At 44.9% G+C, this 25,348-nt stretch overlaps 3 non-coding genes and 2 pseudogenes across 3 annotated transcripts; 3 read left to right on the top strand and 2 right to left on the bottom strand.

Moving 5' to 3' along the window:
- The first annotated feature begins 5,408 nt into the window (after window positions 1–5,408).
- Window positions 5,409–5,607, top strand: LOC117414649 (U2 spliceosomal RNA). The gene has a single exon (XR_009330006.1). It is a non-coding gene; the product is annotated as a U2 spliceosomal RNA (small nuclear RNA).
- Window positions 5,608–6,117: 510 nt separating this feature from the next.
- Window positions 6,118–6,223, top strand: LOC117414819 (U2 spliceosomal RNA; annotated as a pseudogene).
- A 7,198-nt stretch (window positions 6,224–13,421) lies between these two features.
- LOC117414698 (U2 spliceosomal RNA) lies at window positions 13,422–13,606 on the bottom strand. Its single transcript, XR_004546285.1, has one exon. It is a non-coding gene; the product is annotated as a U2 spliceosomal RNA (small nuclear RNA).
- Window positions 13,607–17,361: 3,755 nt separating this feature from the next.
- Window positions 17,362–17,552, top strand: LOC117414461 (U2 spliceosomal RNA). The gene has a single exon (XR_004546244.3). It is a non-coding gene; the product is annotated as a U2 spliceosomal RNA (small nuclear RNA).
- Window positions 17,553–18,875: 1,323 nt separating this feature from the next.
- LOC117414659 (U2 spliceosomal RNA) lies at window positions 18,876–19,054 on the bottom strand (annotated as a pseudogene).
- Between the last annotated feature and the right edge of the window lie 6,294 nt (window positions 19,055–25,348).

Below are 25,348 nucleotides of genomic sequence, written 5' to 3'. Positions count from 1 at the left end.
ATGCAAGTTTTCCCGCCGTTTTAATTTTTTTTTTCTCTTTCTTTCTTTCTCTCTTTCTTTCTTGCTTTCTTTCTTTCTTTTATTCACATGTGGTGATGATGTAGACAGCAGCAGTTTGTTTCCTGGGAGCATGCAGCTAACCAGACAAGTGTGGTGGAACATGTCCCTATGCCAGGTCCTTCTTAGCCAGCCAGCCAGCCAGCGAGGCACAGTTGTAGTTACCCAAGGCACCTTGCACAGCATAGCAGCTTGGCATGACTATTTGTAAGACGCACTCCGCCAGTTTATGTTTTGTTTTTGGTGTTATGTGTGTGTTTTTGCTTTGTTTTGTTTTCTCCTGCTTAAATTGCACATTTCCCCTCTGGAAGCAGCAGCCCGTTTTTTTGGGGTCTGCTTGTGCTTGAAATTTTTCACCCACCTTTGAATCCCCCTGTGCCGTCTGGGCTGGGGGGCCCGGGCAAGGGCCAAGTCGCCATCGCTTCTCGGCCTCTTGGCTCAGATCTAATGTATGTGGCGTGACCGCAGCAGAGGATTGTGTGAAGGCGATGGCGACGGCGGAAGATTAATCGGTGCAAGGGGTGCGATTGCTGAACACGGTGAGGTTTAACCTGAAGAAGAAAGATGGAGTGCTACCGGTGCTGGGAAGGACAGATTTTGCAAAAAAGATTGTGCTGGAAAATCTTGGATGTTCTACCGCTGATATCTACTTCCTCCAGGATGTCACCTCTCGTGGGATTTTCAACATGACTTTGCAACTGCAAGTACCTGCTCAACAGTATGTAAGCGATGCCTTGAAGGTAAAAACTCTGTTCCTTTGTCGGATTTTGTGATTGAGCCACTGTTTGTAAGGGAGATTAGACCTTTAACTGTTCACATGTACAACCCCTAATTACAAGATATTGTCACCTTTTTGAAAAGGTTGTAATGTTTTAAGCTCCGGTTCCAAAATTAGAGACACACTGGGGATTTGGAACGCTGACACAGTTCCGTGTAAGGCTACGGCCCTGCAGTACAGTGGAAGGAGGGGTGATACATCCACCAGCCTCTTTCTCAATTGGCGGGAACAGGGGGTATTTATACTACCCGGGTCAGCCGATAAGATGTCGGAAGTGTGGAAGGGAGGGACATACCGCAGAGGCCTTTGTGGCTGATTTCTGCAGCAAATGCCAGACGGAGGGACACACAGCATCTGGATGTGCGGCTCCTGTGGAGTGTAATCTGTGTGGTTCTCAGGAGCATGTTTTTAAGAACTGTCCATCCAGGGTTCGAAGTTATGCGGAGGCTGCTCGTTCGGCTTCGGAGGTTCCAAAGGCTGCCTGTTCTGTTCCAGCTGCTCGGACTTCCATATCTAGAGAGGTGTCCAATGCTGTGGGCGCTGCTCCGGTTGCTAGTCTGTCTGCGGGTCCTGCTGCTGCTCCTCCTGCTGCTCCAGTGGCTGCTCCAGCGGTTCCTGTTGCTTCTGCTGCTGCCGTGGTCCCTGTGGTTTCTGTTTCTGTTGCAGGTACCGCTGGCATCGTGGCTGAGGCTGGTACTGTTGTGTCTGGTAAGGATGCTGATCTCAGCCAGGCTTCCCGTGTCCTTGCGGCTGGGGTTGCTGGTGACCCAGGATTCAACAGTGATGTATTCTTCAGTGCTTCGTGATCCCAGAGTGAAGAGCAGGAGGAAGGAGATAGTCTTGGAGGATGAACAGCCTACAAAAATCAGCAGATCTGATTCCAGAGTGTCAGTTTCTGCTGATGTTGTTGGTAACGTGGATATTTCAGACTTTACGGAGTCCTCAGACTCTGGGGGGTGCCAGGATGTTCTCAGGTTTTTGAGTCCTTCGGGACTTCTGACTCTTCAGTTGGCTCGGGTGGAGGTGCCAGTCCAGGTCTTGAAATTGATGCCTTCTCCCCTGCCTCCGTGGACTCAGAGGACATGTGTTTCGGGAATGTAGAGGTTTTCTGTAGCATCACCGGTATGCCTAAAGATGGCCCGGGTAGGCCAGACTCTTAACATTTTGTGTTTTTTTCCTTATTAATGATCAGCCTACAGTATATGTCCATTAATGTTCGCAGTGTAAAAAGCACTGTTAGGTTGGTCTCTGTTCTTTCTTTTTTGGCTTCTCAGAATTGTGATGTCTTTTTTTTTACAGGAGTGTTCCATTCCTCATGGGGCTCGGAATCTGTCTAAGTGGTGGTCTTATGGGCCTTCCATCTGGTCTGGGGGGAATGATTGTAAATCCTCGGGGGTGGCAGTTCTTTTTAAGGGGAAAGATTTCAACATTCTGGAAAGGAAAGAAGTGGTACCTGGCCGTCTATTAGTTGATATTCTGTACAAGGATTTCCCTTCCAGGCTAATTAATGTATATGCATCCCCCTGTAAAAATGAAAGATATGATTTATTTCAGTTGGTTCCTCCCTATTTGGTGGTTTCTAAGCCTGTTATTCTGGTGGGGGATTTCAGTTGTGTAATTTTTTCAGATGGTAGATCTGGTTCATCTAGTGTTAAACTGGATAAATCATCCCTTTTTTAAGTGACATGGTGAAGTCTGCTAGATTGGTGGATGTGGGTAAACAGGCTGGGATGTTTACTTGGGCCCGAGCAGACGGGTCTTCAGCGTCACGTATTGATTTCTTTGTTTCTCCTGTGTTTAAGGTTCAAAGCTGTTCTACTTTACCAGTTTTCTTTTCAGATCACAAAGCTTTATGTTTTACAGCTGATATTTCCTCCTCCTGTTCTTTCGGGCGTGGGGTCTGGAAGTTAAATGTGGACCTCTTGACTGAGAGCAATGTTAAAGAACTAAGGAGTATCTTGTAAATTGGAGGTCACTTAAATGCTGTTTTGAATGTCTGGGGGATTGGTGGGAACATGTGAAGATGAAAATTAAGAGTTTTTTTTATTTAAAAAAGTAAACAGTTAAATAAATTGAAAAAGAGAGGCTTTGTTCAAATTCAAGCCTGGTTACAATCTTTGTTTGTTTTGTTGGAGTCTGGTTGGGAGGTGAGGGAAGAAATAGAGGGTGCCAAGGCTGAGTTAAAGAAGTTTTTTCAAGAAGAAGCCAAAAAGATAATGTTTAGATCTAAGGTCGAAATACTAGAAAAAGATTAAATTTGTAGCAGATTTCTTTAAAAAGGTCCATGCAAATGTGTCATGTTTCTGAGGTGTATGACTCCCAACAGAATGTAATGAAATCTAAGACCAATATTCTAAATGTTATTGGGGATTTTTATTCATCTTTGTATTCTGAGAAAACATCTAATCCAGATTTATGTGAGTTATTTTTTTCCAAGATTCCCAACACCTTGGAGGAGGATTCTAAAACTTTTTTGGGCAGGCCACTTTCTCTGTCAGAGTTGGGGGAGGCGATTAAGTCCTGTAAAAATAATAAGACCCCTGGTGGTAATGGGCTGCCAGTGGAGCTGTACTTGACTCTGTGGGAGGTAATTGGGCCCAATCTTTTAGAAGTTTATAATGAATTTTTGGATAATGGGAAAATGCCGGCTTCACTTCGAGAAAGTGTGATTACGCTGATTTATAAAAAGAAAGGGGATAGATTAGACATAAAAAAATTGGTGTCCAATCACTTTATGCGTCGATTATAAACTTTTAGCAAAGGTAATGGCTAATAGATTAAAAACGGTAATTGCTGAAGTGATTGATCCAGACCAGACGTGTGGCATCCCTGGTCGTAAAATTTCAGATACTCTTTGTCTGGTCAGGGATGCTATTAGTTATATACAGGACCGTAAGGTAGAATCTGTTTTGGTCTCTTTGGACCAGGAGAAAGCTTATGATCGTGTATCACATGCATTTAAGTTTAAAGTCTTAGAAAGTTTAGGCTTTGGTAAGCAGTTCTGTAAATGGGTGAAGTTATTATATAATGATCTTTTTAGCTCTGTGTTGGTAAACGGGTGGAAAACAGACCCTTTTTTTGTTAAATCGGGAGTTCGACAGGGGTGTCCTTTGTCCCCCTTATTGTTTGTGTGCTGTATTGAGATGTTTGCGGGGTTTATAAGGGCTGATAAATGTATTCAAGGCATTGTGATTCCAGGAAGCGGGGGGACTCAGCTTAAATGCTCCCTCTATATGGACGATGTGTCTGTGTTTTGTAGAGATCAGCCTTCAATAGATAAGTAAATCCAGGTGTGTGATTGGTTTGGTCAAGCTTCTGGGGCAAGGATTAATTTTGAGAAAAGTGAAGCTATGATTTTTGGGTTGTGGTCTAGTGGTATTTCAATACCCTTTTCTGTGAAAACAGACTTTATAAAAATTTTGGGGATCTGGTTTGGGGGTGAAGGGGCTATTTTAAAATCATGGGAGGAGAGGTTGTCAATCAAAAGTTTGGTTTGTGGCAGCAAAGGGTATTGACCTTAGAAGGTAAAGCTCTAGTGCTCAGGAATGACATTTTACCTGTTTTATTGTATGTTGCACAAGTGTGGCCCTTGCTTATGCCTGTATTAGGGCCATTAATAAGGCAGTGTTTCATTTTATTTGGGGGGTCTAAAATGGATAGCCTCAGGTCAGGCTATTGTGTTTAAGTCTGTAAAGAATGGGGGTAAAAAATGTTCCGGACCTGTGTATCCATCCTTATGAGCACTTTTGTATGTAATGTTTTGCAGATTTGTTTACTCCCATGTTACAAGTCTTCTAAATGTTTCTTCTTTCTGAGGTTTTATATGTATGCTTCTTTGAGAAAGTTTGGCTGGGTTTCTTTGTCATTATCATTACCACACAATTGGTCGGTTCCTTTTTATTTAAATACGGTTTTGAAGTTTGTCTACAAAAACAAGCTTGAGTCTTTATCAGTGGAAGATTGGAAACCCCGGATCGTCACTTCTAAGATTAATGGATATGATGAAGTAGTTCCGATAGGAGTGTTTGTGGAGCAGACAGTAGTAAAAACTTGGGAGAATGTGTCTGCTAAAGTTTTGATTAACAGACAGAAAGACATAGCATGGATGTCAGTGCACAGATGTTTGCCTGTTAGAGCTTTTTATCATGCACGAGGTCTCACTTCTGTAAATGTGTCCCCGACAGGAATGTAAATGTGGAGAGACTATTTCATTTATTTATTGAATGTTTTTTTTCTAAACAAGTGCTGTTTAGTGTACAGTGTTTATTTGAAAAGTTTTTACCAAAGGAAGTTTTAACAGGGGATTTCCTTCTTTATGGTATTCTTCAGCAGCCTTATGATGAAATGAATAGAATGTGTGCTTGGATAATAGCTTGCTGTTTGAAAGATGTATTGTGGACTGCTCGCAATGTATTGATAATGAAAAGAAAACATCTGTCTGTATGTTCATGTAAGAAATTAATAATGTCTTTGTTAAAGGACTATTTGTTAAAAGGAAGTGTGGGTTAGATTTTGTTAAAAAGAAATGGAGAGCAGTTCTTGAATTGTAACATACAGTGTGTTTTTTTCCTGTATTGTGTTTGTGTTGTATTAAAGGAATAAAAAAAAAAAAAAAAAAAACTGTTCTTATCAGTTTAATATCTGATACATCCCCTATCAGGGGACCATATATTAAATTGATTTTTGGAATCGGGAGATGGAACAGGGGCTTGCTCCGTCCACTCCACGCATCGGCCCGGTATTGCAGTACCTCCGGGAACGGTGCACACCTTTCTCTAACGTTGGTCAAAGTCAGATCTGGATCTCTCCTGTGAGCATTTTGTCTACCCCTGCTGGAGGGAGAGTGCCAGTGTTGATGCAAGTTTTCCTGCCTCTTTCTTTTTCTTTCTTTCTTTCACATGTGGTGATGATGTAGACAGCAGCAGTTTGTTTCCTGGGAGCATGCAGCTAACCAGACAAATGTGGTGAAACATGTCCCTATGCCAGGTCCTTCTTAGCCAGCCAGCCAGCGAGGCACAGTTGTAGTTACCCAAGGCACCTTGCACAGCATAGCAGCTTGGCATGACTATTTGTAAGACGCACTCCACCAGTTTATGTTTTGTTTTTGGTGTTATGTGTGTGTTTTTGCTTTGTTTTGTTTTCTCCTGCTTAAATTGCACATTTCCCCTCTGGAAGCAGCAGCCCGTTTTTTGGGGGTCTGCTTGTGCTTGAAATTTTGCACCCACCTTTGAATCCCCCTGTGCCGTCCGGGCTGGGGGGCCCCGGGCAAGGGCCAAGTCGCCATCGCTTCTCGGCCTTTTGGCTAAGATCAAGTGTAGTATCTGTTCTTATCCGTTAGTTTTCTTGATTTCCAAATATCCATTTTTGTTCTAATTTTTGCCAATTTTTCTATCCAGTTCTTTTTCTCCCCATTTTCCCTGTAAAATTGCACCCCCAATATTTTAAGTCCATCTTTACATACTTCAAATCCATATGTTAGTATCTTATTATGATCCCCCACAACATAATAGAAGACTTATCCACATTAACCTTTGATCCTGATGCTTTCCCATATATTTCTGTTAATTCCACAGCTCTTTCTATCCCCCTTTCTGTTGTCAGGAAGAGAGTGGTGTCATCTGCATACTGTGATATTTTTAGTAACTGTCCTTTATCTCCCGGAATATGTATACCTTTTATTATTTTATCTCTCCTCACCAATTCTGCCAAAGGTTCAATAAATATCACATACAGTAATGGGGATAATGGACATCCCTGTCTTACTCCTCCCCTTTGCATAACTGGCTCGCTCAAATGTCCATTTACATTAATGACACTATATACATTCTTATATAGAGTCTTTATCCACTATATGAACCTTTCACCTAAATTAAACCTCTTTAAAATTTCAAAACAAAACTCATGGTTTACCCGGTCAAAGGCCTTCTCCTGATCCAAACTCAGTATCCCTAGCTGAAGGCCCCTATCCGTTACCCAATAAATTACATCTCTAATAAAGCTGCAGATTCATAGAGCTTGATCTACCCTTTACACCACAGGTCTGATCCCCATCAATTATTTTTGACATCACTTTACTTAGTCTATTTGTTAGTATCTTTGATAAAATTTTGTAATCTACTGTTGAGAGTAATTGGTCTCCAATTCTTTATTTCCTCCTTATCTCCTTTCTTAAAGATTAAACTTATCACCCCCTTCCTCATAGACTCACTCAACATTCCTTCCTTATATATTTCTTTATAAATGTTAACTAGGTCTTTTTTTATCACTTCCCAAAAGGCCACATAAAATTCCTTAGGAAAACCATCTCCTCCCGGGGTCTTATTATCTGCTAAAGAAAACAAAGCTACTTTTACCTCCTCCTCTGTTATTTCCCCCTCCAAACCCTCCCTTTCCTCATTACTTATTTTTGCATCTAAGTTATCTAGTACCATCTTTCTTTCTTTCTTTTACACATACACCTCTTTCAGAAAAGAGCTTCTTATAATACTCTCTTGCCCACGCCATCATGTCTGCCCCTTCTTTAAGTGCACCCCCACCATCTTTAAACCCCTTAATTAACACCCTTCTTTGCTTTTGTTTTATTGATTGAAAAAAATCTGGAGCATTTTTCATCCCCCTCCTTCTCCTCTACTTTTGCTAAGAAAGCAAATTCTCTAGCTTTGCCTTCTGTATACCTTTTTATTTTATTTTTTAAAGTTTGATACTCCTCCCAATCCACTCCCCTCATTTATTTTAGACTCCACCTTCTGTAATTGATTTTGCAATATTTTCAGATCCCTTCTTTCTTTTTCAAGTTTTTACAATTCTTCTGACAAAACATGCACAGTTTCCTTTTAACCTCCTCCCACCATTCTGTTTCTGTTTTAAAATAAAACTTCATATTTTGCCAACTTTTATAAAACTCTATTAGTTTCTCTCTGAATTCATTTATCTTTAAAACACTAATATTTAATTTCCAGTATCCAGGACCAATAATAGTAGCTGATGTCCCAAAAGATGTTTCAATCATACTATGATCTGAGCTCCAGAAGGGAGCCACCTTACAATATTTCACATTAATGCTACTGGATAGAAATATGTAATCAATTCTACTTTTTAGACCTTGGGAATTTCCCCAAGTATATCCATCCTCTTTTATTACATTTTCTATACACACCTGTGACAGGAATGGATGAGTAGTCTGATGTCAGGCAGAAGCAGGAAACAACAAAACAAAAAGGTATGGTGCAGTGGCGCGGGCGCCGTTTTATTTAAAGCAAACAAAAAATAAATATTTTAACAAAAATAAACACTCGCTCACCGAGCAAAATAAAATGGTAAACAAACACAAATCATGAACCCAAAATATATAAACAAAGGTCAGGCTGGGCAAATAGCTGTCACTGATCCTTTTACTTTTACTTTCGTTTTGTTTCTCTCCTCCCGTTCTCTCCTCTCGCTCCAAACACCCACACTGAGTGCCGAGAGCTGCAGGCTTTTTATATCATGGCCGAGGGGTTTAACTAATTAGTAAATCATCCTATTACCCCTCGGCCACAATCTGCACGGGTTTATTAATTATTACTCCTGGCAGAGGACGAGCACCGATTATTGAATAAACAAAACAATAACACGGCGCTCGCCGACAAATACAATAAATCACAATAAACAAAACAATAATCTGCACAGGGGCGGAGGGGGAGACCCCGATCTAAAAATAAATAAACAATGTACAGGGCTGCTCGACCTGTTACATATCCCCCTCCTTGTGCGAAGCACACATGGCCCCAACGGCCACCTCCCCCCTCAGTCTCAAAGTCCTGGAAGAGGGGGAAGCAAGTTGCTTCTGGGGGGTGGCCATGGTGGAATTTTTGGCACCCCCCAATTCTTCGTGGCAGGCAGCTCCCTCTTCCGGGGCTCCCTCCACACTCTCTCCTGCCACGAAATTGCGGCTGGGGGAGCTGGTCTCCTGACCTTCCCCCTCCTCTTCATGGCCAGCAGTTCCCCTCCGTGGGGCTCCGACCACACAATATCCTGCCGCGAAAGTGCGGCTGGGGGAGCTGGTCTCCGGACCTCTCCCCCTTTCTTCATGGCCATCCATTCCCCTCCGTAGGGCTCCGGCCATAGCGTAGTGAAACCAGGCGAAGCCGGATCTCTGGCGACCCCAGGCGAAGCAGGATCCCTGGCGACCCCAGGCGACGACAGCGGACCCTCGGGAGGCAGCGGCAGCGGACCCTCGGGAGGCGACGGCAGCGGACCCTCGGGAGGCGACGGCAGCAGACCCTCGGGAGGCGACGCAGGACCGGCAGCAACCCTAGGAGTCGCAAGGGAGACACAGGCGACCCAAGGCGATGCTGACGGCGGGAGGGGAGCCCCTGGCCATGAAGGCGGCAGCAGGAGCTCCACTTCTCCCAATGGTGGTGGTGGTGGAGGTAGAGGTAGCTCCTGCTCCTCTCCTCCTGAAGGCCAAGGCGGCAGGGGCTCCTCCCCTGGCGGCCAAGGCGGCAGGGGCTCCTCCCCTTCTGGCGGCCAAGGCGGCAGGGGCTCCTCCCCTTCTGGCGGCCAAGGCGGCAGGGGCTCCTCCCCTTCTGGCGGCCAAGGCTCCTCCCCTTCAGGCTGCGAAGGCGGCAGGGGCTCCTCCCCTTCAGGCGGCCAAGGCGGCAGGGGCTCCTCCCCTTCAGGAAGCGGAACCAGCAGGCATGCTCCCTCTGCTGGTGGTGGTGGGAGCAACACACAGTCCTCCCATGGAGACAGAGGTGGCACCAGCAGGTATTCTCCCTCTGCTGGTGGTGGTGGGAGCGACACGTCATCCTTCCACGGCGGTGGAGGCGCCACCAGCAGGTATTCTCCCTCTGCTGGTGGTGGTGGGAGCGACTCACAGTCCTCCCACAGAGACGGAGGTGGCACCAGCAGGTAATCTCCCTCTGCTGGCGGAGGTAGGAACGACACCCAGTCCTCCCAGGGCGGTGGAGGTGGAAGCAGCAGGAATGCTCCCTCTGCTGGTGGAGGTGGGAGTGACTCACAGTCCTCCCACGGAGACGGAGGTGGCACCAGCAGGTATTCTCCCTCTGCTGGCGGAGGTGGGAGCGGCTCACAGTCCTCCCACGGAGGTGGAGGTGTAACCAGCAGGAACGCTCCCTCTGCTGGCAGGTACCTGGGCTGTGGACCTTCGGCCTTCCCCTTCCTGGGCTGTGGACGCACCGACTCCACCCTCTTGGGCTGTGGACGCACCGACTCCCCCCTCTTGGGCTGTGGACGAACCGACTCCCCCCTCTTGGGCTGTGGACGCACCGACTCCCCCCTCTTGGGCTGTGGACGTTCGGGCTCCTCCCACTCTTGGGCTGTGGACGTTCGGGCTCCTCCCACTCAGGCGCAGGACGTTCGGGCTCCTCCCACTCAGGCGCAGGACGTTCGGGCTCCTCCCACTCAGGCGCAGGACGCTCGGGCTCCTCTCTTTCCAGGTCCGTGTTCCCTCTCTGCCTCCTTCTCCTCACCTTCCGCTCTCTCCCCTCTCGCTCCTGGTAGACCCAGTCGACCATCTGGGTCATCCACTCCTCTCCCTGGTATTGGGTGGGGCAGATGGCCACGGTGTGCCCAAACTCCCCACAACCAGGGCACCACTCCTTCACCACAACAACCCCTGGTGGCCGCTGTTGCAGCTGCCTTCTGCAGCTCTTCCTCCTCTCTCCTCTCATCTTTCTTCCTCCCATCCTCCTTACTTCAGTCTTCCTCTCCACACACAAAAAAACGAAAAAAAAAGAAAAAGATGCATTACCCTTTTCTGCCTGCGTCCTGGAGGCGCTGCAATCCCACGCAGGACACCACGTGTGACAGGAATGGACGAGTAGTCTGACGTCAGGCAGAAGCAGGAAACAACAAAACAAAAAGGTATGGTGCAGTGGCGCGGGCGCCGTTTTATTTAAAGCAAACAAAAAATAAATATTTTAACAAAAATAAACACTCGCTCACCGAGCAAAATAAAATGGTAAACAAACACAAATCACGAACCCAAAATATATAAACAAAGGTCAGGCTGGGCAAATAGCTGTCACTGATCCTTTTACTTTTACTTTTGTTTTGTTTCTCTCCTCCCGTTCTCTCCTCTCGCTCCAAACACCCACACTGAGTGTCGAGAGCTGCAGGCTTTTTATATCATGGCCGAGGGGTTTAACTAATTAGTAAATCATCCTATTAACCCTCGGCCACAATCTGCACGGGTTTATTAATTATTACTCCTGGCAGAGGACGAGCACCGATCTCGCCTCTGCCAGGACACGTTTTAAAAATAAACAAAACAATAACACGGCGCTCGCCAACAAATACAATAAATCACAATAAACAAAACAATAATCTGCACAGGGGCGGAGGGGGAGACCCCGATCTAAAAATAAATAAACAATGTACAGGGCTGCTCGCCCTGTTACAATGTCCATTAAAGAAAAATCAGACACCAACTTCAAATAATTTGTAGCAAAATCTACCTCTCCTCCTTCCTTTTTACCCAATTTATCTAAAGTTAGTCTCCCCCATTACCACCACCCTATTTGTGCACAGTAAATTTTGAGTTTCTTTAAACACCCCCAACCTTTCAGTTCTATTTGAAGGTGCATAAACATTTATAACTCTCAATTCCATATTACCCAACTTGACATCCACATATAAACACTTCTCCAAAAAGAACCCTGATCCTTGCGAATCAGTGTCTGACGTTGTGTCTGATTTTGAGTCCCCTTCTATGTGGCTTTCCTCCTCTTTGCTGCTCTCCAGCTGTTCTGTATGCTCAGTCATTTCCTTCACACTGTCCTTCTCTTCAGAAGGGAGGACACGGATCGAGGCCAGCTCAGTCACTTTCCATTATTACCTCACTCTCCTCTCCTCCTTGCAGACATCCAAATTGATTTGAGATCTCAATCACTGCCATTTTAACTCCTCTATCTCCTCCCTCTTCCTCTGATCTTTTCTTTCTTCCTCTTAGCTGTTTTCCACTCTCCCGTTTCTCTCCTCAACAGTGTCTGGGATGACTGTTCCCTCTGGGGATGAGTCAATCTCCTCTGCATCCTCTTGTTCAGCTACCACAGCTTCAACAACAGCCGGTGTCCCAATACTTCCTCCTCCAGCAACACAGTCTCCTGGGGTTCAGCTTCCGAAGTAGCTGGCAGAGCCTCCTGAACAGGGCCCAAAGATTCACGAGCACCAACGGCAGCATCAACACCATCACCTGCACCAGCACTAGCATCAGTGACAACACCAGTATCAAAGCCACCACTAGCACCAGCGCCAGCGACAGCTCCAACACCAGCAACAGACACTTCCTCTGTGAGTATCTCTGCTATCACCTCTTCAATGTCCCTAAGTGAATATTTTTTTTGTCTTTGTGAACACTCCTTAAACATGTGCTCTCTAGACCCACATAGGTTACATGCTTTTGGAACATTGCAGTCCTTTGCCATATGTCCTGCTGTCATACAATTCCGACAAAAAATGTTCACACCTCTCTGCCATGTGTCCTGTCTGTCCACATTTTCTGCATGTCAAAGGTTGTCCTGCATAATACAAGTACCCTTTATTTGCTCCAATAAAGAAAGTAGCTGGAGGGTGCACTATCCCACCTGTTGGACTTGGTTTTAGCCTCACCACATACTGTCTCTTCCCATTCCATAGCTCATCCTCATCTTTGCTTTTAATTCCAATCCCTATTACCTCACAGTATTGCTTTAAAAAGTAAACAATATCATGCTCTTTGCAGTAAGGATTATACATGTGCACAGTCAGGATTCGTGTTTCTCTTGCAAAAAAAGGTTCAAACCAAAAATCCTGAATAGGATCAGAAAAGTTGTTTTCTTTCCATTCTGATTCTCTCTGTCTACTTCTTTTCCAACGAAACATAGGGTGTTCAATAGTCGCGCCACAGGGGCCGATGCAGAATTCCGAAACGCCATCACCTTCTCTTTCTTGATCCTCAAAAGCTGCGGGCAGGCCACATACTTAAAATCGAGCCAAGAGGCCGAGAAGCGATGGCAACTTGGCCCTTGCCAGGGGCCCCCCAGCCCGGACGGCACAGGGGGATTCAAAGGTGGGTGCAAAATTTCAAGCACAAGCAGACTCCAAAAAAACGGGCTGCTGCTTCCAGAGGGGAAATGTGCAATTTAAGCAGGAGAAAACAAAACAAAGCAAAAACACACATAACACCAAAAACAAAATAAACTGGCAGAGTGCGTCTTACAAATAGTCATGCCAAGCTGCTATGCTGTGCAAGGTGCCTTGGGTAACTACAACTGTGCCTCGCTGGCTGGCTGGCTAAGAAGGACCTGGCATAGGGACATGTTCCACCACACTTGTCTGGTTAGCTGCATGCTCCAAGGAAACAAACTGCTGCTGTCTACATTATCACCACATGTGAATAAAAGAAAGAAAGAAAGCAAGAAAGAAAGAGAGAAAGAAAGAGAGAGAGAGAAAGAAAGAAATAGAGAAAGAAAGAAAGAGAGAAATAAAAAAAAGAAGTAAAACGGCGGGAAAACTTGCATCAACACTGGCACTCTCCCTCCAGCAGGGGTAGACAAAATGCTCACAGGAGAGATCCAGATCTGACTTTGACCAACGTTAGAGAAAGGTGTGCACCGTTCCCGGAGGTACTGCAATACCGGGCCGATGCGTGGAGTGGACGGAGCAAGCCCCTGTTCCATCTCCCGATTCCAAAAATCAATTTAATGTATGGTCCCCTGATAGGGGACATATCAGATATTAAACTGATAACAGATTTTTTTTATATATAATTTATTCCAAATAAACAAATTCACAAAAGAAAATACATGACAATATACAGAGTATTCACCCCGCAAAATAAACTCAAATCCATCCCATACATAACCCATGTCACACCTAACCCCTTCCCTTATTTACAGAAATCTTACTACAAATACACCAAACCCTTCCATTTTTCTTTTGCAGCATTAAATCCCCACCTTAACACATCCCTTTTTACCCTACCCCTCAAATCCCCACATACCTTATTCACCACCCCCAGTACTTTCCATTTCGTATTTGATTTAACTAAAACATTTCTTGCATCCCAGATACTCTGTTTCACTAAACTAATAACTAACCACAATAAAAACCCTACCTCCTTCTTTATCCCTTTATAATCCAATCCCTCCACCACAATACTATATGACAAAGCAAAATCTAACAAAATCAAATCAAACACCTTCTCCATTTGTGCCCAAACCCTTTTAACAAAAAAACAGTCCCAGAACACATGACTCAAAGTCTCTTCCACCCTACACATTCTAGGACAGAACTTATTCTTTGTTAATTTGTGTTTATGTAAAATTTCCCTTATAGGTAACCTCCTGTGCACCACTAATCAATTTAAATCTTAACCCATTATCTAAACCTTTCGGCTGCACCCTTCCCCACACCTCTTTTGTGACCCCCCCCCAACCAACTCCAAACCCTCCCCCTCAATGATATTTTTATACAGAAATTTGTGCTGTGTACATAATTTCTCCGTTTTACAAATTGGATGTTTCTTTAAAAAAACAACTGCACACTGATAGTGCTCTGGCAATACCTCTGCCTTTGGTCTATTATTCGACCAGACAACAATATTTCTCATAGTAAAAGAACCATAATGAAACAAAATACTGACATTTATGAAAAACCACTGGATTCAAAGCAATACATAAGGATGAAAAAAATAGTCCAATTTAAAGAGGGATGTTAGGAACACCCCTCCCCCCATCCTCCACCCTCCTATACATGACATCCCTCTTAATGTATTCATATTTCCCCCCCCAAACAAAATCAAAAACCATTTTAACCAAAATCTTTCTGAATTTACATGGTAAAGGAAAAATGTAAGATAAATACAATAAAAATGGAACATCACTTTTTAGCACTAACACTTTCCCCAAAAAAGTTAACTTCCTACACTTCCATAATCCTATTTTCACCCTTAACCTTACCAATTTATCCGCCCAATTCTTAACCCCACTCCCCTTGTGATAGAATGAAATCCCTAATAACTTTAACCCCTCGGTGCATAACTGTAAACCCCCTGGTGCATCAGACCTATCCCCCCAGGCCCCAAGAAACATGACCGATGATTTATCCATGTTCAATTTTGATCCTGATGCTAAGGCAAACTGTGCAAGGTCCTGAAGAACTCTTTCCAAACTTCTGTCTGATGTCAAAAAAAGAGTTGTCATCCTCATACTGCGAGATCTTAACAGAGACACCGCCACTCCCTGGTAACAACAACCCCTCAATCCCATCATCCACTCTCACCGCCTCCGCAAAAGGTTCCATATACAAAACATACAACAGAGGAGACAGTGGACACCCCTGAAACTTGTGAAATGAATTCCCCCAGATGCCCATTGATATTCACCCTACTACCCACCTCAGTGTACAACATTTTTAACCACCTCAAACTTTTCCCCAAATCCAAAATGTGCCAAGACTCTAAACAAAAAACCCTGGTTCACCCAATCAAAACGCCTTCTCCTGATCCAGGCTCACCAACATTAGAGGTACCCTCCTATCCTCAGCCCAACTAATTGCATCCCTTGTTAACATCAGATTCCAATGAACCGATCTACCCACCACCCCACAGGTCTGATCCTGACTTACAATTAACGGCATTGCTTGTTTTAACCTCTGTCATAACCTTTGCGATTATTTTATAATCCACCGTTAACAAAGTGACTGGCCTCCAGTTCCTCAGGTCCATCTCATCCCCTTTTTTAAACAATAAAGAAATCACACCATTCCTCATAGATTTTGACAAACTCCCTGTGCGAAAAACTTCCCCCACCACCATTAATAATACTGGCTCAATTACCTCCCAAAAAGTGACAATTCTTTAGGGAGACAGTCTCCCCCTGGCACTTTCCTATCTGCCATTTTATTAAGCGCACTTTTCAACTCCACAACAGTGACCGGTCTCTCCAAACTCTCTCTCACCTCATCAGACAGCCTGACATGCACTTTATCCAAAAAAGAGGCACCAACCTCCTCATTAACCTCTTTTTCTGAAAATAATTCTTTATAAATTACTAGCACAGTCTAGCATGCCCTCTGTATCCACCACTGTGACCTCATCTTTCCCCTTTAAACCCCTGATCACCCTCTTTTTTTGTTCACCCTTCACCTGTTTAAAAAAATATGAACTACATGTCTCCATGTTTTTCTAAAAAATCCCCCTTACACCTAAACAAAAACTCGCCCTTTTTCCCCACACCACCCTCATCTTATCCTTAAGTTCCCTTGCCTTTTCAAAATCAAAATTACCCCCTGTGTTTCTCCTTATATACACCCCCTCCAATTCCTTCTGTAACCCCAAAACCGCTCTCTGCTCCTTCCTCCTTCTATCCCTGCAGAATTGTTAAGTATCTTAATTTTTCCCTTTACCCCCTCCCACCAAACTAGAACAGAATCACAATAACACAACATTTCAACCCATCCCTTAAAATGAAATACAAAAAGCTCCCTAAATGCTTTATCTTCCAATACCTCAATTCAATTTCCAAAACCCACCAAACACCGGTGTTGTGAAACTAATAATATATTTTAAACTATCGTGATCTGAAAACCATAATGGAGATGTGTTACAAAAACTAACAGACAACACATTTGAAACAAAAAAATAATCTACTTTTTTGCCCCCCTTGCATTTCACCATGTGATCCCTTCCAACCCTGGATTACATTTTTTTAAAACTATCCACCAAACTAAAAAGTACTATAATACCCTTTAACACCCCCACCTTATAATCGTGCACATTCCCCTTATCTAATGATACATTAAAATCCCCTCCCAAAACTATGTGTCTATTTGTCACAAGGAGATCCTTTATGGCAACAAAACAGTCATTTCTAGAAACCAAATCAGTAGGTGCATACACATTAATCGGTCTCAGCTTTTGACCTCTCCAGTTCACATCCACACACAGAATGCGCCCTGGCAGTACTAAAATGCATTGCACTACCTCCATCTCCTTGTCCTTTAATAACACCCTGTCACAAAGACAGCCGGAGTGGGTGGCGTCAGACCAGAGCCAGGAAATAAACAGACAGAGATTTGGGGTTTGTGAAGCTGAGCGAATGCTTTCGCTCAGCATTTAATAATTAACAGACAGAACAGAAAATAAAAGGTTTTAATTCACATGTGGTGATGATGTAGACAGCAGCAGTTTGTTTCCTGGGAGCATGCAGCTAACCAGACAAGTGTGGTGGAACATGTCCCTAAGCCAGGTCCTTCTTAGCCAGCCAGCCAGCGAGGCACAATTGTAGTGACCCAAGGCACCTTGCACAGCATAGCAGCTTGGCATGACAATTTGTAAGACACACTCCGCCAGTTTATGTTTTGTTTTTGGTGTTGTGTGTGTTTTTGCTTTGTTTTGTTTTCTCCTGCTTAAATTGCACATTTCCCCTCTGGAAGCAGCAGCCCGTTTTTTGGGGGTCTGCTTGTGCTTGAAATTTTGCACCCACCTTTGAATCCCCCTGTGCCGTCCGGGCTGGGGGGCCCCGGGCAAGGGCCAGATCGCCATCGCTTCTCGGCCTTTTGGCTAAGATCAAGTGTAGTATCTGTTCTTATCAGTTTAATATCTGATACGTCCCCTATCAGGGGACCATATATTAAATTGATTTTTGGAATCGGGAGATGGAACAGGGGCTTGCTCCATCCACTCCACGCATCGGCCCGGTATTGCAGTACCTCCGGGAACGGTGCACACCTTTCTCTAACGTTGGTCAAAGTCAGATCTGGATCTCTCCTGTGAGCATTTTGTCTACCCCTACTGGAGGGAGAGTGCCAGTGTGCCAGTTTCTGCATCTCTCTTGTGTACACCCGACCTCTATATGGCCAAAACTGGAACATTTTCTGCAGAACAGGGGCTGCCGTGAATAAAACAGATAACCCCTATCTGCTCCAATAAAGAAATTTGTGGGGGGGATGACGGAACCCATCATATCCTCCCTCCTCTTGCTGAAGCAGCACCTGAAACTGTCTCTTCCCGTTCCAAATTTTATAGTTGTCTCTAACTTTGCCCCGGAAATCACATACACATACCTGGACAGGAAAGCACTTATGGCTAAATCCGACACATATGGATTGTACATATGTACTGTTATAATTTGGAAATTTGTTTTAGCCAAGGACTCCATGGAAAAAAAGATAAAGGCTCTTGATCCTCTTTAGCAGTACAAGTATCAAGAAGATACTGAAAGGCTTGTGCGCTATGCAAAGTGACATCCAAAAAATTAGATGTTCCATTCCTTTGTAAACAAAAAATTTCTTCCGGCTCAATTCAAAACTCCCAGCAATACTTCTCGGTAAATTGTTCCCTATCCAGCATCTCCTCCTCCGCTCTTCCCTTCCACAAAAATCTCGCAGTATTCCTAAGCCCAGCCCGACCAGCTGACCTAAATGGATTGTTGTAGGCCATCCTGCACACCGCCATCTCTTTCTTCTAGTGAACAAATGCTGCGGTCATGCCACACACACTTGATCTGAGCCAACCGGGGCCCCCCAGCCCGGACGGCACAGGGGGATTCAAAGGTGGGTGCTAAATTTCAAGCACAAGCAGACTCCAAAAAAACTGGCTGCTGCTTCCAGAGGGGAAATGTGCAATTTAAGCAGGAGAAAACAAAAGCAAAAACACACACATAACACCAAAAACAAAACATAAACTGGCGGAGTGCGTCTTACAAATAGTCATGCCAAGCTGCTATGCTGCAAGGTGCCTTGAGTAACTACAACTGTGCCTCGCTGGCTGGCTGGCTGGCTAAGAAGGACCTGGCATAGGGACATGTTCCACCACACTTGTCTGGTTAGCTGCATGCTCCCAGGAAACAAACTGCTGCTGTCTACATCATCACCACATGTGAATCAAAGAAAGAAAGAAAGAAAGAAAGAAAGAAAGAAAGAAAGAAAGAAAGAAAGAAAGAAAGAAGTAAAAACGGCAGGAAAACTTGCATCAACACTGGCACTCTCCCTCCAGCAGGGGTAGACAAAATGCTCACAGGAGAGATCCAGATCTAACTTTGACCAATGTTAGAGAAAGGTGTGCACCGTTCCCGGAGGTACTGCAATACCAGGCCGATGCGTGGAGTGGACGGAGCAAGCCCCTGTTCCATCTCCCGATTCCAAAAATCAATTTAATATATGGTCCCCTGATAGGGGACGTATCAGATATTAAACTGATAACAGATTTTTTATATATATATATATATAATTTATTTCACACAAACAAATATACAGAACATCCAATCAAACAAATTCACAAAAGAAAATACATGAAAATATTTTTTATTGAAAATTATTTACGAAACAATAATACAGAAAGAAACCATATCCATTACATTAACACACTTGCAATTTACATCTAAACGTACACGCTTCATTACCTTTATAATATTTTCATTAACTCACCCCACTTATTTGAGCATCTTTCCCAACCCAAAACTTGTTTATCAATTAATATCATTTCTTGTACTTTAGCTTTAAAGAAAAAAAACGCTTGTTTTTCTGTTTGCAATTTATACTTTCCCACAGATGCATTTCTTTTTTTCCCATAACACCCATTTCCCTACATTTACAAATACCTGTACAAACAGAAGTTTTCTTTTTTCCCCCATTTATACCAATCCTTCCCAAACAAAATACAATCAGTAGACATTATATCTACATCAGTTATAGTTTTCAAAAACTGAGACGCCAAATTCCAAAAATTTATAGCAAAGACACATTCACAGAACACGTGCCTTGCTGTTTCCACCCCTCCACAGTCCCTAGGACAAGCCGCTGATCTAGCACATCCATGTCTGTGTAATCGTTCCCTCACTAGGAGTCTGTCATGCGCACACAACCAGGCAATGTCATCAGGGGTTTCGCTGTCGCTCGTCACTCTCGTAATTTGCGAATGTTTTTTGAAAGTGACTACAAAAAAAATGTGGAATCGTCACTAGTAACGATCGTTTCTGTTTGTACTATAAAAAAAAATCGGTTTTGTTAAAGTCACACACAACGTCTCGTTCTTTAAAAGAAGGGATCGCTAAACCAGAGTCACTGCTGCTGATCAGATCAGCGGCCCAGCCTCTCGATTCATTGACTCTGCAACGTTCTCATCCCGTGGTAAGCGACGTAAATACAGTCAGGCATTCAGCGCCTCAGTTTCATGTTGCGTGTCAGTTACCATGGTAACCCAGACCGCTTTATGAGGCTGTACTCGGTGCTGCTGTAGCTTTCACCCTCGCCTTATTCTTTGCAACCTGACAGCTTCTGCCGCTGCGCTTTCACGACTACAACGTTCTGCTCAAACCTTTGCATCCGCAGTGTTAGCGCCATTGCGCCAATGTCCCGCTGAAATTCTCTTAACGCGCTCGTGTGTCCCCCTTCCCTGACCAGACGCAATCAATACCAATACGCAGTAAATGAATGTATGTTGTATTACCATGACATGTCTGACGACAGGCTAATCTTTTTTTACTTGTTTGTTTACACTTGCGTTTTCATAATTAAACTCCCGCCCTAAGCTCACACCCGCCCTGGTTACACAGGCAGTTTCACAGTAAAGCATGGACAACATCATCAGGCTTGCTAACAACATGGCCCGGCGCAAATATAACCTCGTATCCGTTACACCCGACCATTACTTCTGGAAGAATAATTAATAAGCTTCGGCAGTGACTGTTGAAATATAGTTGTGCTTAAAAATACTGTCTGCAGAAGATTTGTGAAACGAAAACGCATCATTACCTAAAAAAAAGAAAAAAAAGTAGCCTACGGTAACGTTTTAAAATATGTGAAATGTGTCTTTTCTATGACCAAAAATGCTAAAATTCAGGGCGGAAAGTATTCCGTATGTGTTAAGCACCAACTGTCTCTTGACCATTTCGCCAGTAGGCCTATAACGAGCATGATAAAATGTTATATATACAGTGTATGTGGTTTTATACGGCACTGTATATATGCCTACAATATATCTTGCATTGAGAAAACACCACTGGAATCAGAATAAAGTAAATTATGCAATACAGTTCACGTGCAGCATGGTTTTGGTAAGTAGCATTTTCTAAACTACACAATTATGTGCAGTATTAAAATAAGTTAAAAACATAGCAAATCCACATAGTGTATATTTGACATTTTATTTGTAGTGTTCTGTGTAACACGGGCCATCGTTTAACCTGAAGCAGATATACTCGTTTATCATATTAATCGCCAACGTGTAAAAATAAAGCAACAATTGTTTTGAAAACCGTCCAAAATATTTACTTGGTGGCTAAAAATGATAGTAACTCCACAGTACTTGCACACTTAAGTTGTACCTTCTTTCCTTTGCTGTCTTCCACAACGAAATCCCTATGGTCATGGGCACATTCTTCTGGGGTTTTTGTGTGGAGGCATTTTTGTACATTTCGCCACAATTCTGTTTTAAATCCTGTGTCTTAACTGTAATACAGCTTTAAATGCCACTAAGAAACCTCCATCCTGATTGTAATCTGGTTTTAAATCTCACAAGCGGAGTCTCCAATAGAAATGTGGAATGCGCTGTCACTCAGTAGTTGGGACGGGTTCAAAATATTCAGAACAAATCAACGATAGATACAAGTCAGGAAGGTGGGACATTGCCCAGCAGCACAGGGAAATGTATTTATTATTATTTTTGTAGTAGGTTTTATTTTTTTAATGTGAAAATGGTAAAATCAACGTGAATAGATTAACCATTTCCATAATTTTTACAGTGTTTTCCGGTGTTTATTGGCTATCCACCGATTTATTTATTTTTTGTATCGGGGTTTTTTTATCGGTTTATAACAGGGCGAGCAGCCCTGTACAGGGTTTGTTTATTTTAGAACGGGGTTTCCCCCTCCACCCCTGTGCCGATTATTGTTTTGTTTTATGATTTATTATTGTGTTATATTTGTGACGGCGAGGTGCCGTGTTTTCTGTATTTAGTTATTGTATTCTGTGACGGCGAAGCGCCGCAGGTTTTGTTATTGTTTTAATTTAAAATGTGTTCTGGCAGAGGCGAGAGTGGGTACTCGTGAGCTGCCAGGAATAATTAGAAAACCTGTGCAGAATGTGACCGGGGGATTATTAAATAATTAATAGGTAGGTAATCCCTCGGTCACTAATATAAAAGCCTGCAGCTCTCTGCACTCGTGGTGGGTGTATGAGGAGCGAGAGTAGAGAGCGAGGAGCGAGAAAAACATAACTAAAAAAGATACAGGAACAATGAAGGCTACAGCCCAGCCTGACCTGTATTACTTATTATACTTTGTGTTTGTGATTATTTTTGTTTACTGTTTTGTTTTCGCTCTGTGAGCAAGACTTTTTGTTAACTTTTTTATTTATTTTTGTATGTAAATAAAACGGCGGCCAGCCGCGTCTTTCTTTGCAACTGCAGTATTTGGTGTCAGTGTTTTTAAGTTCCTGCTTCTGCCGTGACGTCACCGCCCAGCCAGCCTGCCACACGTGGTGTCCTGCATGGGATCTCCAGTGCCTCCTGGATGCAGGCAGAGTAGGATACTGCAGTTTTGTTTTTTTTCATTTTTTTTATATAACTTTTTGGAGGAAGAGGAGGAAAGATGGGAGGAAAAAGGAGGAAGAGCTGCAACAACAGCAGCAGCAGCTGAATAAGAGGTGGTGGTCCCGGGTGCCAACTCAGTTTGGCCCCCCGGACTGGGCAGCCGAACAGGAGCAGTGGAGGATGGAAGGGGCTCCCATGTGCGGCTCCTGTGGCGAGTTTGGGCACGTCCGGGAGGACTGCCCTTACGGGGACCCCCAGTATGAAGAGGCGTGGAACCAGGGTCTGGTGGGGGACGCTGCAGTGGTTCTGGGCAGTGGACCAGACCCGGCCACGTCCTGCGCCTGAGAGGGGGGAGTCGGTGCGTCCACAGCCCAAGAGGGGGAAGGACGAACGTCCACAGCCCAGGTATCCGCCAGCAGAGGGAGAGTACTTGCCGCTCCCACCTCCACCAGCAGAGGTAGAGTACCTGCTGGTTCCGCCTCCATCGCCGCCACCAGCAGAGGGAGCATGCCTGCTGGCTCTGCCTCCATCGCTGCCACCAGCAGAGGGAGCATGCCTGCTGGTTTCCCCGCTGCAGCCAGAAGGGGAGGAGCCCCTGCCGCCTTCACAGCCAGAAGGGGAGGAATCCCTACCACCTTCACAGCCAGAAGGGGAGGAGTCCCTGTCGCCTTCGCAGCCAGAAGGGGAGGAGCCCCTGTCGCCTTCGCAGCCAGAGGGGGAGGAGCCCCTGCCGCCTTTGCCAGGGGCAGAGCAGCAGGATCTGCCTCTGCCTCCACCACCACCACCTGAGGGAGAGGAGCAGGAACTGCCTCTGCCTCCACCACCACCACCTGAGGGAGAGGAGCAGGAGCTGCCTCTCCCTTCACGACAGGATGGACCGGAACAGGAGGCTGGCGGTCCACAGCACAGTGCTGAGCAGAGCAAGGGGGAAAACCGCCGGGTCGCAGCGGCTGAGAAGAGGGCCAACCCGAGCACCACCGATGGTCCTGGCTCCCCTCCTGCAATCGCCTCCTGAGGGACCGCTGCAGCCCTGTCGTGCATCGCCCGGGGATGCCAGTTCGCCATCGCCCGGGGATGCCAGCCTCGCACCGCCCAAGGATGCCTGCCTCGCACCGCCCAAGGATGCCTGCCTCGCACCGCCCAAGGATGCCAAGCCCGCTCCGCTCAGGGATGCCACGCCTGGATCGCCTGGGGCTGCCTGTTGCTCCGCATCGCCTGGGGCTGCCTGTTGCTCCGCATCGCCTGGGACTGCCTGTTGCTCCGCACAGGGTACAGGGTACGAGGGAGAAGTGGAGCTCCCGCTGCCGCCTCCATGGCCAGGGGCTCCCCTCCCGAGTTCACCTCCGGAGGGTCCGCTGCTGCCGGCGTCGCCTCCCGAGGGTCCGCTGCTGCCGCTGTCGCCTCCCGAGGGTCCGCTGCTGCCGCCGTCGCCTCCCGAGGGTCTGCTGCTGCTGTCGCTTGGAGTCGTCGAAGGTCCTGCTTCGCCTGGGGTCGTCGAGGGTCCTGCTTCGCCTGGGGTCGCCAGGGGCTCTGCTTCGCCTGGGGTCGCTACACTTTGGCCGGAGCCCCATGAAGGGGAGCTGCCGGCCATGAAGAAAGGGGGGGAGGTCAGGAGACCAGCTCCCCCAGCCGCATTTTCGCAGCTCTCAGCACTTGTGGTGGGTGTATGAGGAGCAAGAGTAGAGAGCGAGGAGCGAGAAAAACGTAACTAAAAAAGATACAGGAACAATGAAGGCTACAGCCCAGCCTGACCTGTATTACTTATTATACTTTGTGTTTGTGATTATTTTTGTTTACTGTTTTGTTTTCGCTCTGTGAGCAAGTCTTTTTGTTAAAACCTTTTTATTTATTTTTGTATGTAAATAAAACGATGGCCAGCCGCGTCTTTCTTTGCAACTGCAGTATTTGGTGTCATTGTTTTTAAGTTCCTGCTTCTGCCATGCCTGTCACACGTGTTTTATTGGTTAAAAACGAAAATCAGAAGCCCTAATCATAATATTTCTGTCATTGCTGCACGAATAATTGAAAAAAAAGATATCTTTCCCAAAAATGGTGCTCATGGGGAAGATTACGCGGTTACAACAGTCATAGGGGAGAGGACAGTTTTGGTGAACTCGGATTGAAAGCACAGATAAGGTCATTTTTCTGATATTACATAATTGCATGCAAACTGATGAACTATGTAAAATAATGTTTTGACATTATGTGCATGAAAAATAGTAATGGTTAATAGAATATATACAAATCTAATTACCTGTAAAATATAATGTTGTTTTTAACATCCTAATTACTTTAAAGTTTCAGATTTTGGCCTGTTATTGGTCAAAATCAGGAGCTTCACAAAGAGCCAGGAAATGCGAGTTGCACACCAAACAGTCTGGAAGAAGTACAAAAGCAGGGTACTTTTCTTCTACAGATATGATCAGTGCCTTCCAGGAGCCTCTGTCACATCACTGAGAACGTGGACAGGCTCCTAGAACGAACAGGAGACGACCCGGTAGTAGTCGTCCACATCGGTACAAACAACATTGGAAGAGACAGGCCAAGATCCCTGCAAAACAAATTCAGAGAGCTAGGAAGGAAATTAAAAGACAAGACCAAAAGTGTGTTATTTTCTGGTATACTGCCAGCACCTTGCAAAGAAGCATACGGACAGCTGGAAATAAAAAAATCAGAATGCATGGCTGAAATCGTGGTGCACACAGGAAGGCTTCACCTTTCTTGAACATTGGAGCACATTCTACAACAAGGACTATCTATATAGGCGGGACAGACTGCACTTAAACAAAAAGGGAACCAATCTACTCGGAGAAAGGATCCTTGAGGATGTTCAGAAGCATTTAAACTAGAAAGGAAGGGGGGAGAAAACAAAAAACAGAAGGGAGACCACATCAAAACAAGGGCAACAACTCAGGTAAGACAGCCATTAAATGTATTTATCTAAATGCTAGAAGTCTCAGAAACCAACTGTTAGAACTTGAAGCTACTGCACTAACAAG

The sequence above is a fragment of the Acipenser ruthenus genome, chromosome 10, assembly GCF_902713425.1.
Source record: "Acipenser ruthenus chromosome 10, fAciRut3.2 maternal haplotype, whole genome shotgun sequence".
Classification (NCBI taxonomy): Eukaryota; Metazoa; Chordata; class Actinopteri; order Acipenseriformes; family Acipenseridae; genus Acipenser; species Acipenser ruthenus.
This window is presented reverse-complemented; position numbering and strand designations above follow the sequence as displayed.